At 45.1% G+C, this 15,757-nt stretch overlaps 1 protein-coding gene and 1 pseudogene across 1 annotated transcript in view; both read left to right on the forward strand.

Moving 5' to 3' along the window:
- The window catches only part of NYAP2 (neuronal tyrosine-phosphorylated phosphoinositide-3-kinase adaptor 2), a 189,495-nt gene that overhangs the window by 43,611 nt on the left and 130,127 nt on the right, over positions 1-15,757 (forward strand). The window lies entirely within an intron of this gene.
- LOC136646864 (5S ribosomal RNA) lies at positions 9,709-9,825 on the forward strand (annotated as a pseudogene).

Genomic DNA, 15,757 nt, shown 5'->3' on the forward strand with positions numbered 1-15,757 from the left:
AGAGTTTCCCACTTGTTGAGGTCCATCCCTAAGGCCTTCAGATCCCTCTTGCAGATGTCCTTGTATCGCAGCTGTGGTCTACCTGTAGGGCACTTTCCTTGCACGAGTTCTCCATAGAGGAGATCCTTTGGGATCCGGCCATCATCCATTCTCACGACATGACCAAGCCAACGCAGGCGTCTCTGTTTCAGCAGTGAATACATGCTAGGGATTCCAGCACGTTCCAGGACTGTGTTGTTTGGAACTTTGTCCTGCCAGGTGATGCCGAGGATGCGTCGGAGGCAGCGCATGTGGAAAGCGCTCAGTTTCCTCTCCTGTTGTGAGCGAAGAGTCCATGACTCGCTACAGTACAGAAGTGTACTCAGGATGCAAGCTCTGTAGACCTGGATCTTGGTATGTTCCGTCAGCTTCTTGTTGGACCAGACTCTCTTTGTGAGTCTGGAAAACGTGGTAGCTGCTTTACCGATGCGCTTGTTTAGCTCGGTATCGAGAGAAAGAGTGTCGGAGATCATTGAGCCAAGGTACACAAAGTCATGGACAACCTCCAGTTCATGCTCAGAGATTGTAATGCAGGGAGGTGAGTCCACATCCTGAACCATGACCTGTGTTTTCTTCAGGCTGATTGTCAGTCCAAAATCTTGGCAGGCCTTGCTAAAACGATCCATGAGCTGCTGGAGATCTTTGGCAGAGTGGGTAGTGACAGCTGCATCGTCGGCAAAGAGGAAGTCACGCAGACATTTCAGCTGGACTTTGGATTTTGCTCTCAGCCTGGAGAGGTTGAAGAGCTTTCCGTCTGATCTGGTCCAGAGATAGATGCCTTCTGTTGCAGTTCCAAAGGCATGCTTCAGCAGGACAGCAAAGAAAATCCCAAACAAATTTGGTGCAAGAACACAGCCCTGCTTCACTCCGCTTCGGATGTCAAAAGGGTCTGATGTGGAGCCATCGAAGACAACAGTGCCCTTCATGTCCTTGTGGAAAGATCTGATGATGCTGAGGAGCCTGGGTGGACATCCAATCTTGGGGAGAATCTTGAAGAGGCCGTCTCTGCTGACCAGGTCGAAAGCCTTTGTGAGATCTATGAAGGCTATAAAGAGTGGCTGTCGTTGTTCCCTGCATTTCTCCTGCAGTTGTCTAAGGGAGAATACCATATCAGTGGTGGACCTGTTGGCTCGGAATCCACACTGCGATTCTGGATAGACGCTCTCTGCAAGTACCTGGAGCCTCTTTAGTACAACTCGGGCAAACAGCTTTCCTACAACGCTAAGGAGAGAGATGCCGCGGTAGTTGTTGCAGTCACCCCTGTCACCTTTGTTCTTGTACAGCGTGATGATGTTTGCATCCCTCATGTCTTGAGGTACTCCACCTTCTCTCCAGCAGAGACAGAGGATTTCATGCAGCTCAGTGACGATGATCTCTTTGCAGCATTTTAGGACTTCAGCAGGGATGCTGTCTTTTCCAGGTGCCTTGCCAAAGGCAAGGGAGTCCAGGGCCACGTGAAGTTCTTCTAGGGTTGGTTCACTGTCAAGCTCTTCCAGCACAGGCAGGCACTCAATGTTGTTCAGTGCTTCTTCGGTGACTACATTTTCTCTGGAATATAGCTCAGAGTAGTGCTGCACCCAGCGTTCCATCTGCTGCACCCGATCCTGGATGACCTCGCCTGTGGCAGACTTCAGAGGGGCAATTTTCCTCTGTGTTGGACCTAGGGCCTGCTTGATACCATCATACATCCCCTTGATGTTGCCCGTGTCAGCTGCTATCTGTATCTCGGAACAGAGCTGGAGCCAGTAGTCGTTAGCACATCTCCTGGCAGTCTGTTGGACTTTGCTGCGAGCAGTTCAGAGGACCTGCAGGTTGCGCTCACTGGGACAGGCCTTGTATGCTGCTTGAGCTCTCCTCTTTTCCTCAATGACTGGTGTCAACTCCTCAGAGTGGGCTTCAAACCAGTCTGCCGCCTTGTTGGTCTTCTTGCCAAATATGGACAAGGCGGTGTTGTAAACGGTATTCTTGAAATGTTCCCATCTGTTGGATGCGTTTGCGTCAGCCGGGCCTGGAAGAGATTCCTCAAGTGCTCATGCAAATTCCTCCACTTTTCACTGATCCTGGGTCTTGCTGGTATCAATGCGAGGTCTTCCTTCCTTTTTTGTGTGATACAGTTGCTTTGTTTGCAGTTTCACTCTGCTGCACACCAGCGAGTGGTCAGTGTCGCAGGCAGCACCATGATAACTGCATGTGATCTTGATGCTGGGAAGGCTGGAGCGTCTGGTGAGGATCAGGTCGAGCTGGTGCCAGTGCTTTGATCTTGGATGTCTCCAAGAGACTCTATGTTGGGGCTTTGTGTTGAAGAACGTGTTGCTGACACAGAGACCGTGCTGACAGCAAAACTCTAGCAGGCGTTGGCCATTTTCGTTCATCCTCCCAGTGCCAAACTGACCTAAGCAAGTGGGCCATGAACTGTTATCAGCACCAACTCTAGCACTGAAATCGCCGAGGATGAACAATGGCTCTTTTACAGGGATTTTCTTGACAGCGGTGGCCAGGTCATCATAGAATTTGTCTTTGGCTTCTGCTGGAGACGACAGAGTCGGTGCATAAGCACTGATGAGAGTGACAGGTCCTGCTGATGACTGGAGCTGCAGGGACAAAATTCTTTCACTTCCCACAGTAGGTGGGATGATGGATTTCAGCAGGGTATTTCTGACCGCAAAGCCAACGCCATGTTCCCTGGTTTCGTTTGGTGGTTTTCCCTGCCAGAAAAATGAGAAATTTCTCTCCTTGACAGATCCGGAATCTGGCAGCCTAGTCTCTTGAAGGGCGACGATGTCCATCTGCAGTCTGCTCAGCTCCATGTCGATGACAGCTGTTTTGCGTGCGTCGTCTATTTCTTGCAGGTCATCAGAGAAGCCAGGTGTCATTGTCCTAACGTTCCAGGTGCCCAGCTTTAGGGCAGTAGTTTTCTGTTTTCTGTTGCATGGTGCAGAGTTGTCGATCCGCTTGTCGGTTTTCACCCTAAACCCCACGCACCCCATGAGGTTAACGGACCGTGGCGAGGCAACACCTTACTGGCTGGGGACTGCCCAGCTTAAGGCGGGCGGTAGCTGCCCAATGAGATGCAATGATCTCTCCCACCGTCGGAAGCAGCCCCTGGCGTCATGCTCTACGCCAATCGAGCAAAGACTTATAACTGGTAAACTGCTGCTTCCCGTGTTGTGCCGACGCCGTATGGCGAAGTTGGAGTGTCCTCTCCAGTGCGCGAAGCCTGGGTAAAGAAGGTATGGAGGATAGGCTGTTACCCATGCAGCAAATCCCCCCTCTCCACGTCGCTGGAATGGTCCAATGGAAAGGCAGAAGTCAATACGGTTGGTTCCAGCGGCGTCGCAGGAGTTGCCAGAACATGACTGTGTTCAGCCATGAACTGCCTAAGGGACTCCGGCTCCTGATTTTGCCTCGAGGTTGACTCCTGAAGCCTTTTCCACAACTGGATGTAGCCACAAGGCAGTGGAGGTTTGAGGTCAGAGTTTCCTTCTCTTAGATGAGCTGCCTTCCAAGGCTGACGAGTCCCATCTACCCGGAAAAAATGCTACAAAATGCTACAAAAATGCTACAGGGCTAGAAAAAGACCCAAAAGGGCTCTTTAGATCTTGGCCACTGTTACTGAAACTGGCACTAATAATAGAAAACAAACAGACTGCTGCATTTAATGCTAGAACTCTAAAAAGGAAGCTATGTGATAAATTAAAACAGATGTATTGTTAAATAACTGGGCTACCTATCACTGGCAAGCAAAACAAAAAACACACAGTTCACTGTCATAGTTTATTTTCAAATTCTTAAGATACCCATAGTGGTATTTTAGTATAAAACCTATTTTTATATTTATTCCATACTCTCAACAAAGCATGTCTAGCATAATGATTTTTAAATTCTAAATTGTACAATACAACCATGTGGACAGAGACAAATATATGGGACTTCCTCACATGAACAGCAAGCGGTAGACGTGCCAGCAGAAGATGATTCATAAGAAACAAGAGAGTCATTTAGTTAGTCCCATCTAGGTGACTGGATCATTTGCACATGGCCATATTGGATCATACCATACGGAACCAGCTCTCATTCTGGATGGGATATTCCCAGCTATTCCCATTCCCAGCTGGATATGAAGATAAAGATGGGATAAATTTGAGATGAAATGGCTATATCTGCAGGCTCAGGGTCTGCTTCCATCCAAACAGTATTGTTGATTTGCTTTAGGTCAAAAGTTGGTACTTTTTTAAAAGGTAATTTCTAACAGAATGACATGTAATATGAGTAATTTGATTTGGCTCAGTGATCTATCCCATCTCTGTGTCATAGGCTTCATTATGAAGCTGGCAATCAAGCAAGTTACTAAAGGCAAATTTACCTGACAAGCTGACACAGTGACTTTCACAGAAATGTGGTGTGACAGCTTCCTTTCCTACTGATGGTTGCTGCCTGCCTGTCATGAAAAGGCTCTGTGGTGCCAGGCACGTGATGGAAAGTTTACACTGCTAGGATGTGGTAACCATTATGCTATGAGAAAGGGATAAAGAATGAAAAGAAAGGCTCATCTATATGTTCTGCAAATATTCTATTCCATATGGCTCATTTCCACCCAGCGTGCATCTGTACATTCAAAACAGAAGCAGCACGGAGGAGGGAGACTGCCTGCTGAGCTCTAAGTAAGTGAATGGAAGGAAAGGATGGATAATGAAAGTGGAATGGGCTCCAGATTGCCTCTCCCTGCCTACTTGGTGCTTCATACGCACTGGGTGGGTGGGGAGTGATGATCTGGAGCCACAGCAGCAAGAGGATTATGATTTTCTACCAAACCAGAAGAGGATATGGAAGGCTGGAGAGGGCAGCAGATGGGTTGGGTACTAATCAGTTTGCTGTCTCTCCACTTTGCTGCTCTGCATGACCAATTCATTGCTTCGTTGTAAGGCCGGCCTGTTCAATATATATTGTATATATAGCCTTTGGACAGTGGTGTAGCTAACAGTCCAGAAGTCCAGGGCAGTTATGTCATGACATAATGCAACATTGTGATGTCACACAGTGTTGTGACATCACTTCCAGGTTCTCCCAGAAGCAGTGGCTTCACGATCTGGCCACCATTATCTTCTTCTTCCTTTGGAGCCTCTCTCCTAAGGAGGAGGAAGGGGGTGGTGGCCAGATTTCACTGCCATCACCACCACTGCCATCCCACTGGGGCGGGAGGGAGGCGGGACCAGTGGAGCAAAGCTCCATCGGATCCAGATCCTGCATGTTGGGCTCACCACCCGACATGGAGGTTCTTGATTCACCACTGACCTTTGGGTTGGTGGTGAATCGAGTGCCCCATTGCAGGACTACTCTTTTTACTCTTTTTATTTTCGTCCCCTTCTCCCAAGGAGCTGCTGGTGGTTATCTGGAGAGCACAGGATGCAGAGGCAGCCACTTTTGCTGCCACTGCCGCCCCACACCCTGGGAAGCTCAGGATTGGGCTGCCCATTAGGTACAGACTAGATCATGGCCATGATCTGATCCAGAGCCCTGTATGATCTCCAATGCACATATGGAAGCCCTGTTCACGTCAGCCTTTTCATTTCAAAGGTCGGCATAGGCACACTCAAATAAATGCACATGTGAATAAAACCATATTTTCCACTGCTGTGTTTTTTAGTGTGTGGCGCCCCGAACTTTTTTTGGATGAAGTGGGATAGACATTTTTCAATGAATGAACAAAATGAATGGGACAGACTTTTCACACAAGGGAGATTTCTGTGCCCAGATGATTCCCCCGGCCATATTTTCTTTCCATTTTAAATCTTCTGAGTATTAATGTTGTGCATGCTTTGCTCTAACTTCTGCATTATCCAAAAAGATGCATACTTCCAACTGTTTGTGATTTTACCGATTAGCTTATTATCCTCTTTAGATTTCTGCTTATTAAGCCACAGTGTCACCCCCAAGCATCATAATAAAAATGTCTTTTTTTGTCAGAATATTCACTTTCTTTGAAGTTATTTTTGTTTATTTTTCTATTTTTAAACATATTGATTCTTTTTTAATCTGCCTGTAAGCTGCTTTAAGATGGGAAGCAAAAGCAGGCATGCTGCAAGTATCAGAGTCCTCAAAATGACTCTTAAACTTCCCGTTTTGTAGAACTGCAATCCGTTGTCTCTTTTTTCCTAACCGTTTCTACGGCACCGTTGAATTACTAACGGCTTCTGCACAGCGAAGAGTCAAGGTGAAATAATACCTGGAGAATACCTCCCTCCTGATCTGATGCAGGCACCAGCTGCTTTGCATTTAATCTCCCCTACATGTGACAAGCTCCAAAGGAACAACTGTGGGGACTGTTGACATTGCGTGCGATGGCCAGCATGATTTATGCATTGTTGTGTTGAGTCAGGAGATCAGGAGCGTTGAATTAAAGCAATGTGCAACGCTTGCCATATGACAAAATCCTTCTCCACTTCACTCCTGAACATACAAAAATAAATCATAGCATTAAAGGAGCTGCTGCATTCTTTGTGTGTGGGCCAGATTGTAGGTCGTGATCCATTCGTTTCCAATTTTTAGGGATTAAGTAGCGATGTTGGTGTCCCAACATATTTACTTAAGCTGCCCTAATGTTGAGAATTACCACCGATGTTGCATCGGTTTGCTGCCAGTGACACCCTACTTCTCTTGAATTTTTTGTCCTTCTCTGGATGATCCTGGCAATGAGGGAACTCACAGTAAATGTGCTGACATCACAATTCTGTATAGTCAATTATTTGGCAATGTGCTGCCATTAGAAACTGAGGGGCAAACAAGGTTAATTTAAAGTTTGTATGTGAAATTCTGTCCAGACACATGCCTTCCATTCCAAAATGTTCTGGTAGAGCCTTTAAGAGTTGGAGAAAAGGAATCCTGACAATCCTAAATCTCTACAAAAGCTGTATATACTGAAACCAGCAGAATTAGAATTAGGGTAGAACAGCAATGCCATGTGTTGACTTTATATATTTATTTTTCCAAATCGAACTATGCAGTCTAACCCCTATCTTTCCTTTTAAAACAGCAGGATTCCGAAGCATATTGAGTCTTTTACTCTTAGTAACTTCTGAAGTCAGTTGTCTGAGTAAAAACCTTCTTGATTTGCAGAGAGGAATGATGTTTTGTTCTTATGCAGGGACACCACTGAAACCCGCTGGGTTCTTTTATTGCTTCTGTGGATCGAATGCTCCACTCAGTGTCGGAGCCAGAACTAAAAATGGAATGAGGGCAGGATAAAATGTTTCATCAGGCACACCCCAGCACTTTAAGAGCCTGGTGTCCACCATCAGTACATTTAATGCACACTGTTAACAAAGATTGTGGCTGAACAGATAATTCTGTTATGCAGTATGCCCTTTCACCAGTCTCCAGGGAGTTTTTGTAAGTATGCAGTGATAAGTGTCATTTAATCTTGACCAAGCCTAACATGCCACATGTCCGGTATAAATAACATACAATTGAATAACATTTTTCCTGAAGTTAATGAAGCAAAATCTTGTTTATTAAGGCAACAACAACAAGCCCAAATCCTGGAGTTCTTGTATTAATCTGAATCATCTGGCATGAAACAGGAATGAGTCATAATGGCCCAAGATTATTTCATCAGAACCTGTAAAAAGGTATCAGGTTTTTATGTCCTTTGATGGCTTTAAGTGACTGTGTTCCCCTCTCTCCCTCTGCATTGTTGAGTATTAATTAGCTGTGTAATTGAACTGGCAACATTTTCATTGATACCAATCACTCAATATCATTTAGCAAATTCTACACTCCTGGTGAGAGATAATTTACAGGACTGGGATATAGAAGACCATCGATTAATATTACAATCCAACACTTTACTCTGTTTCCCTCTACATATCAGGGACAACTGAAGTGATACAAATTACTGCTGATATTTCTCATTTAAGATTCTCTTTGCATCAATCTTTCTGGTTCTGCCTGAGGGGAAAAAAAATGCTATAGACCCTGAACCATTTGGAATTCTTTTCCATTGCCTGGACCTCTGGGTGCCTGAGCACTGCTTTTGGCAGTGACTTAAAATTGTAACATGTGTACACTTGGAGAAAATCAATTATGTTCAGGATCCCACAGATCTGACTAATGGTACTATGGAGGGAAAATGGAGACAGGATGAAGGTGTACAAAAGTTTAGTAAAGAACGGGGTGGGGAAGGGAAGAAAGTGGCAGGGATCAGGGCAGAGACAGGGCGTATTGAGAGAGAGATGGGGCAAGTATTGGCAGCAACAGTTCCACTGATATCTATCCCTCTCCTCAGCTTTGATCCATTTATCTGGGTCCACTAGGAGTTGTACTAGCCAAGGAGCTGTCACAGGTCCAAGCAGACCTATTGAGGAAGCTGAGGCTTACACCCAAATAAGGGAATAAATGTTCTCTTACCTTGAGGAGGCTTCTGGGATTGGTCCCGTCCCCCCACAGGATACAGTGTGCCCTCAGTTGGCACAGTTGCATTGGTATGGGGGGAATTTAGGCCCAAATCCTAACCAACTTTCCAGCACTGGCATAGCTGTGCCAATGGGATGTGTGCTGCATCCTACAGTTGGGGGGGGCACTCACGGAGGCCTCCTCAAAGTAAGGGAATATTGGTTTCCTTACCTAGGAGCTGCATTGCCCTTATGTGAGTGCTGGAAAGTGGGTTAGGATTGTGCCCTTAGTTAAGATTGGGCTGTTTTTCTTTGAGGCTTGACAGGCTTGAGTTGCGAGGGTTGTGGCAGGAAAGGGCCAACCAAGCAAATCTCCCTGGGCAATTAAGCTATGAATAAGCCTGTACGTGCAGTATGGCCTAACTGGAGCTTTACTGCCATTCTGGAGGGGAAGGTGTTAGAAATGCATCTGTCTTTTGCAAAGACTCAGGTCAGACACCAAAGTGAAGCAGCAAAAATTTATTTCACTCTTGCAAGAATGGGTGCCCCACCCAGAGGGAGAAACCCAGAGGGTGCCCCACACAGAGATCGTTACATGGGTTTTTATTCTTTCCCTCCCTTGTTTCCTATTGGTTACGTTACATTTTTTCTGGCTCACCTTCAACATATAAGTCCTTAATATGTCCCCCCACCCTGTACATTCATCCCATGTTCATGTAAAAGACTTAATTAGCTAAAAGGGGTGTGTGAGAAAATATTAATTTGCTATGTAAGCATGCGCATTTAAGCTTCTCCTTTTTGTCCTTCTCCGCTTTTGTATGCAGATGCGGTTGTTCCCCTTGCTGAAGCTGGATAGTCTATTTCAAGCTCACCTACAAGTCTAGTTTAGGCTAGAATTTCCTGCTGGCCCCTCTTTGTTCCCCTTCTTCTCAAACAGCTGGCTATAATTGCATAACAACCTTATGGTGAAAACAACCACAAGTCAAGCTTTGGCTATTAACTCCAGCTATCCATATTATATAGATCCTTATTGCAAAAACAGCATTCCTTGTTTCCCACAAAGGAAGACACAAACACAGAGGAGGCTGACAAAGTTAGGGCGCAATTCTAGCCCCTTATGTCAGTGCCTTCCAGCACTGACAATAAGGGCAATGCAGCTCTGAGGTAAGGGAACAAACATTCCCTAACTCTGAGGAGGCCTCCATGAGTAACACCCAACTGCAGCACACATCCCATTGGCACCGCTATGCCAGTGCTGGAAAGCACTGACATAAGGGGTTAGGGCAGCAACTGTTACCCTGCACATGCCCGATCTCATCTGATCTCGGAAGCTAAGCAGGGTCAGGCCTGGTTAGTACTTGGATGGGAGACTGCCTGGGAATACCGGGTGCTGTAGGCTTATTCCATAGTCTTTCGAGACTGAAGGTTGCCAACCAAGGGGTTAGGATTCCGCCCTTAACTGATCAGCCTGTGCTGACTCAGCAACTTCTCAAGCACTCAGAAAGACAGGCGCGGATGCTGGAAATAAAAAGGAGTTGCAGGATGTTACCATCCTGGGTGCCAGCTGTCATGGTGATTCTCGGATGGAGGTTGGAAACGGGGTATGTTGATGCAGCACCAGTGGATTAAAGTGCAACAGATGACCAGCAACTGGGTAGTGGAATGAGTCAGGAAACAAACAACCGGATGGCCAATGGAACAGACCAACATAAACTTCAAAAGCCAAGGTTTTTTGCCCCATGGGATATAAACAGAAATAAAGTATTGACCATGTAACAAAGCGCTGATGACATAATTGGTGTATGCTGGAACCTTGAAGGTTCTGTGTGTAGACTGACATTTACAAAGGAAGAGCCCCCTTCGCCTCATCCCAGGTGTGTCCATGGAGTTGTCTTGGGGTCACAGGCAGTTTGAATTTATACAGAGCGGGCTGCAGAATACACAGAGATGTCTCCCTGCTTCACTCAGGGGTGGGGGAACACATGGAAGAAGACAAACTCTAATGTGGATTCAAATAAATGCATTTAAAACTGTACAGTGGAGTCAGCTTTGGTGGACACCTAAGTGTGCTACTGGAATTCACTTTCTCCCCAGATTTCAGCAACAGCCCTATCAACGGTTCAGGAATAGCACATTTTATGTCATTTTAAATGGTATTTGGCTTTGGAAAAAAATCCAGTCGTACATTTTGACAGCTCTCGAGAGTCACCTGAGTAATATAAGCAATCAGTAATATAAGTAAAAAAGACAGTCATAAGAGTATAAATGATCCTCCAGCACCTACATAACTAGATCTTAACATGTTGTCTTAGCATGCTGGACCCTGGGCGCTGTAAATAGTTGGGAGACAGAAGCCATGTGCTCTGGATAGATTGGAAGGGGGGGCAGGGGATGAGCATGATGAACATTTAATGCAGGAGCAATATATCTCTGGGAACACATACACTTCTGAGAGTTTCCATCTTGGCACATTTTATAAATGAACAAATTGCCAATACTGTGGCTAAAATACAGTAAAACAAGCTTTTAGAAAGGCACCTGGTTTCAAAGCCTTAAATATTCTGGGACTAGAGGAGCTCACAGGCAGGACCACTCAGAGTTGGGCCTGGGGCAAGATGCCTAATTGGGCCCCGTCTTCCTACATTTTCCTGCAAACCTGATGATACTACATTTTTTAAACAAGTTTTTAATTGACAGTTTTAACAGCATGAGCAAGACTGACAGCGAAGTTCCCAAATTTATTTTTAATTTATTTTATAATGTTTTGTACTGTATAGTTTTGCCATGTCCTGATCCCCCTGGAAACCTGGGCCCTGGGGATTTTGTTCCCTCCCCCTTCCCTCCCTCTCCTCAGGTCTGCTCACAGGGTTGTTGTAGAGCATCCTACAAGGACATCCAAGTGACCTCCAAGGTCACTTCCCTCTCTGACATTCCGTGATTGAAGTATCTCATCTCTCTCCCAAATGTGCTGCAAATGACACTCCCTTCCTCCCCATTCCAGCCCCCATTAAATTCTCACCCTCAGTTCTTTCCTTCTGTAACATCTTTCCCCTTTCAGTTCTGTTCTATTAGGAACAGAAGAACAAAAGCAAAAAGAGAAAAGGAAAGAAAAAAAAATAGAGCCATTTTGTCTTCCTTCCTCTGCAGGGTATTCACGGGTGAAGGGGTGTTGAAGAGATGCCTATTCCACCCCTGAGAAGTGGTTGATGAGCGGCCACCTGACAGAATCTCCTTCACCCTGTTTCATTCTAGGTTCATCCCTTCTTTCTTCTTCATTTCCTCTTTTACCACGTTGGGTGTCGAAGGAGATACAAAGTTCTGGTTCTTGTCCTTCTAGCACCTTCTTCCAATGTTATTTGATGTTGCTGCAGTATATCTTTGATGTTGTCTCTCCATCATCTTCTGGGTCTGCCTCGTGCCAGGGTCAGCCCTGGTTGCACTAAAATGGTTTCCATCGAGGCTCCTCCTCAGAAGCAAACACAATGCTTTAAATTGCATGGTTATAACCCTTTAAGTAATTTTCATTAACAAACTCTGATTAATGAAACCAGAACTAGCCTTAAAACCAAGGAGGCAGCTGGGCAACTAGATGTCAGTGAGAAATATCTGAGTTCTTTCTCAATTTTTGAATTTAGAAATGCCTATGAGTTCAATCCCAATTACCTGAAAATAAAATGCAGGTGTGTGAGAAATTCTTGACAACTTCTCTTTTCAAGCAGCTAACTTGCTCGCTAATTCAATGATGTGTTTACATTATATGCAGCGATTTGAAAGTCTCTCCCATGAAATATGGCATCCCTTATTAGTTACAGATCTAAGCTGGGAGTGTTCAAAGTGATGAGAGCTTCGGTTTGCACATGTAGCAAAGACACTGAGGCACTTCAAAGCATCTGAGTCACATCCCTTCAGCTATTGTATAATTAAACAAAAAGATTTTGATGTAGCTTATCCTTGATCTTTAAGTATGAAAACAAGGCAGCCAAAGCCAAGCCTTGTATATTCAGTTTATCAAAAAGATTAGTGCTCAATTTTCACCTGTTGCTAGCAACCATGTCGGCTTGGAAACAGCCAAAAGAGGGTGAACCTTTACTTGCAGCCATGGTATGCTTTGGATGTGATCCAGATGATGACATTAAAGCCTGCTATTGCATAACAATAGAACTTAGGATCATCTCTATTTTTCTCAAAATGTGCATACTTCCTTCCAAGGTCTCAAAAGCATCTCACAACAAACTAATTGCAATAAAATCAACTTTCAATAGCATCGTGAAAATAAACCACAAACAACAGCAGAGCAGTAGAACAGCAACAATCTCTCTCTCTCTCTCTCTCTCACACACACACACACACACACACACACACACACACACACACACACACACTTTCAGGGGAGCAAATTACCTGATATTTAAGGCCCATTTTACTGCTTTTCTAATGCCCAGACCAAATGTGCACAAACTACATGGATATCAGCATTCACCACAGAATAACGGTACATTTGGATTCGAAACCCATGTGGGTTTCCTTTTCTGTGGGATTTTTTTCCCCACAGAATAAGCCAAGTACCATCTTAAGAACATAAGAACAGCCCCACTGGATCAGGCCATAGGCCCATCTAGTCCAGCTTCCTGTATCTCACAGCGGCCCACCAAATGCCCCAGGGAGCACACCAGATAACAAAAGACCTGCATCCTAGTGCCCACCCTTGCTTCTGGCATTCTGACATAGCCCATTTCTAAAATCAGGAGGTTGCACATACACATCATGGCTTGTAACCCATAATGGTTTTCCTCCAGAAACTTGTCCAATCCCCTTTTAAAGGCATCCAGGCCAGATGCTATCACCAAATCCTGTGGCAAGGAGTTCCACAGACCAACCACACGCTGAGTAAAGAAATATTTTCTTTTGTCTGTCTTAACTCTCCCAACACTCAATTTTAGTGGATGTCCCCTGGTTCTGGTGTTATGTGAGAGTGTAAAGAGCATCTCCCTATCCACTCTGTCCATCCCCTGCATAATTTTGTATGTCTCAATCATGTCCCCCCTCAGGCGTCTCTTTTCTAGGCTGAAGAGGCCCAGACGCCGTAGCCTTTCCTCATAAGGAAGGTGCCCCAACCCCGTAATCATCCTAGTCGCTCTCTTTTGCACCTTTTCCATTTCCACTATGTCTTTTTTGAGATGCGGCGACCAGAACTGGACACAATACTCCAGGTGTGGCCTTACCACAGATTTGTACAACGGCATTATACTATTAGCCATTTTGTTCTCAATACCCTTCCTAATGATCCCACGCATAGAATTGTCCTTCTTCACTTCTACTGCACATTGGGTCGACACTTTCAACTTGTCCTCCACCACCCCAAGATCTCTCTCCTGATCTGTCACAGACAGCTCAGAACCCATCAGCCTATATCTAAAGTTTTGATTTTTTTTGCCCCAATGTGCATGACTTTACACTTACTGACATTGAAACGCATCTGCCATTTTGCTGCCCATTCTGCCAGTCTGGAGAGATCCTTCTGGAGCTCCTCACAACCACTTCTGGTCTTCACCACTCGGAAAAGTTTGGTATCGACTGCAAACTTAGCCACCTCACTGCTCAACCTGTCTCCAGGTCATTTATGAAGAGGTTGAAAAGCACTGGTCCCAGGATAGATCCTTGGGGCACACCGCTTTTCACCTCTCTCCATTGTGAAAATTGCCCATTGACACCCATTCTCTGTTTCCTGGTCTTCAACCAGGTCTCAATCCATGCCCTCTAATTCCCTGACTGTAGAGTTTTTTCAGTAGCCTTTGGTGAAGGACCGAGTTCAACGCCTTCTAAAAGTCCAGATATATAATGTCCACGGGTTCTCCTGCATCCACATCCTGTTGACCTTTTCAAAGAATTCTAAAAGGTTAGTGAGGCAAGACTTACTCTTACAGAAACCATGCTGATTCTCCCTCAGCAAAGCTTGTTCGTCTATGTGTTTTGAGATTCTATCTTTGAAGAGGCATTCCACCATCTTACCCGGTATAGATGTTGGGCTGCCTGGCCTATAGTTTCCCGGGTCCCCCCTCTTTCCCTTTTTAAAGATTGGCGTGACATTTGCTATCTTCCAATCCTCTGGCACCGTGGCCGTTTTGAGGGACAAGTTGCATATTTTAGTCAAGAGATCTGCAACTTCATTCTTCAATTCCTTAATAACTCTTGGGTGGATGGGCCATCAGGGTCCGGTGACTTATTGATCTTTAATTTATCAATGAGGTCTGAAAATCTTCTCTTTTCACCTCTATCTGACTTAATTCCTTGGTCAGGAGGGGCCGTTCGGGCAGCGATATCTGCCCGAGGTCTTCTGCCATGAAGACAGATGCAAAGAACTCATTCAACTTCTCTGCCATCTCTAAGTCTCCTTTTATCTCCCCTTTCCCTCCCTCACCATCTTCACTTTTTATTTCATGAGTTCCAAGTCTTTCACATGCGTTTTGAGTGAAAGGTTGCAAAACTCATGCAGTTGTCTATGCCCTTGAGGTCTGAGTCCCCAGAGAAGGTGAGATGGCATCCTAGGCTGGTTCCCAACAGAGCTCTCCTTCACTGGAGCTCACCCTCTTCTTGATTTTGGCTTTCAAGTGCAGCTGTCTCCACCACCTCACTTTTGGAGAGTAGGAGAGAAAGGCACAGGACGAGACCTAGCTTGGATTTTGGCTGAATCTCAGGATCTTTGGATCAACAAATGATGCAGGAAAGTGGTACACAGAATGTCTCAGCTATTCCTTTCAGTGACGAGGGGCTTCTTTGCTGTCTGAGGAATCTTCTCTGGAGTGAGGAAGAGTTGAGAGTTTTCGTTGACATTTGGTGGGGCTGTCCAGGTGGTTCTTGCCAAGAATTACCAAAATATGGAGGAGGTCTGCTGCATTTTGGATACGATGTCATGGGCTACCTGAAGGAGCATGTAGGAGTAAAGCCAAGGAACAGAGGAATTACACGCTGGTGAAGGAGGGTAACAGCCATTTCCACAGATTAATTAGATGCGTGCATCAGATTGATATTGGTGGATATAGATTAAATCTTACATTTCCTTTCCTTTCATATTTGTGCTTGCTTTTTTTTTTTTTTTTAAGATTGTAGGCAGAAACATCTGGGTTGGTTTCTTTTCTTTTTTTAACTCAAAAGAACCAGCTAAGTAGTCATTTCAGATGAGATTTCTCTGAGGAAAATATTTGCCTTCCAAACTTCTCAGCTTCAATTAAGCAACATTTTTGCATTTCATATCTATATGAACCTTAATTGGTCACATTTTCATGAGAAAATAGACTCAACATCAGGAACGCTGTGGAATTCAAGCCAGTAGT

Source organism: Tiliqua scincoides, chromosome 3 (assembly GCF_035046505.1).
Source record: "Tiliqua scincoides isolate rTilSci1 chromosome 3, rTilSci1.hap2, whole genome shotgun sequence".
Classification (NCBI taxonomy): domain Eukaryota; kingdom Metazoa; phylum Chordata; class Lepidosauria; order Squamata; family Scincidae; genus Tiliqua; species Tiliqua scincoides.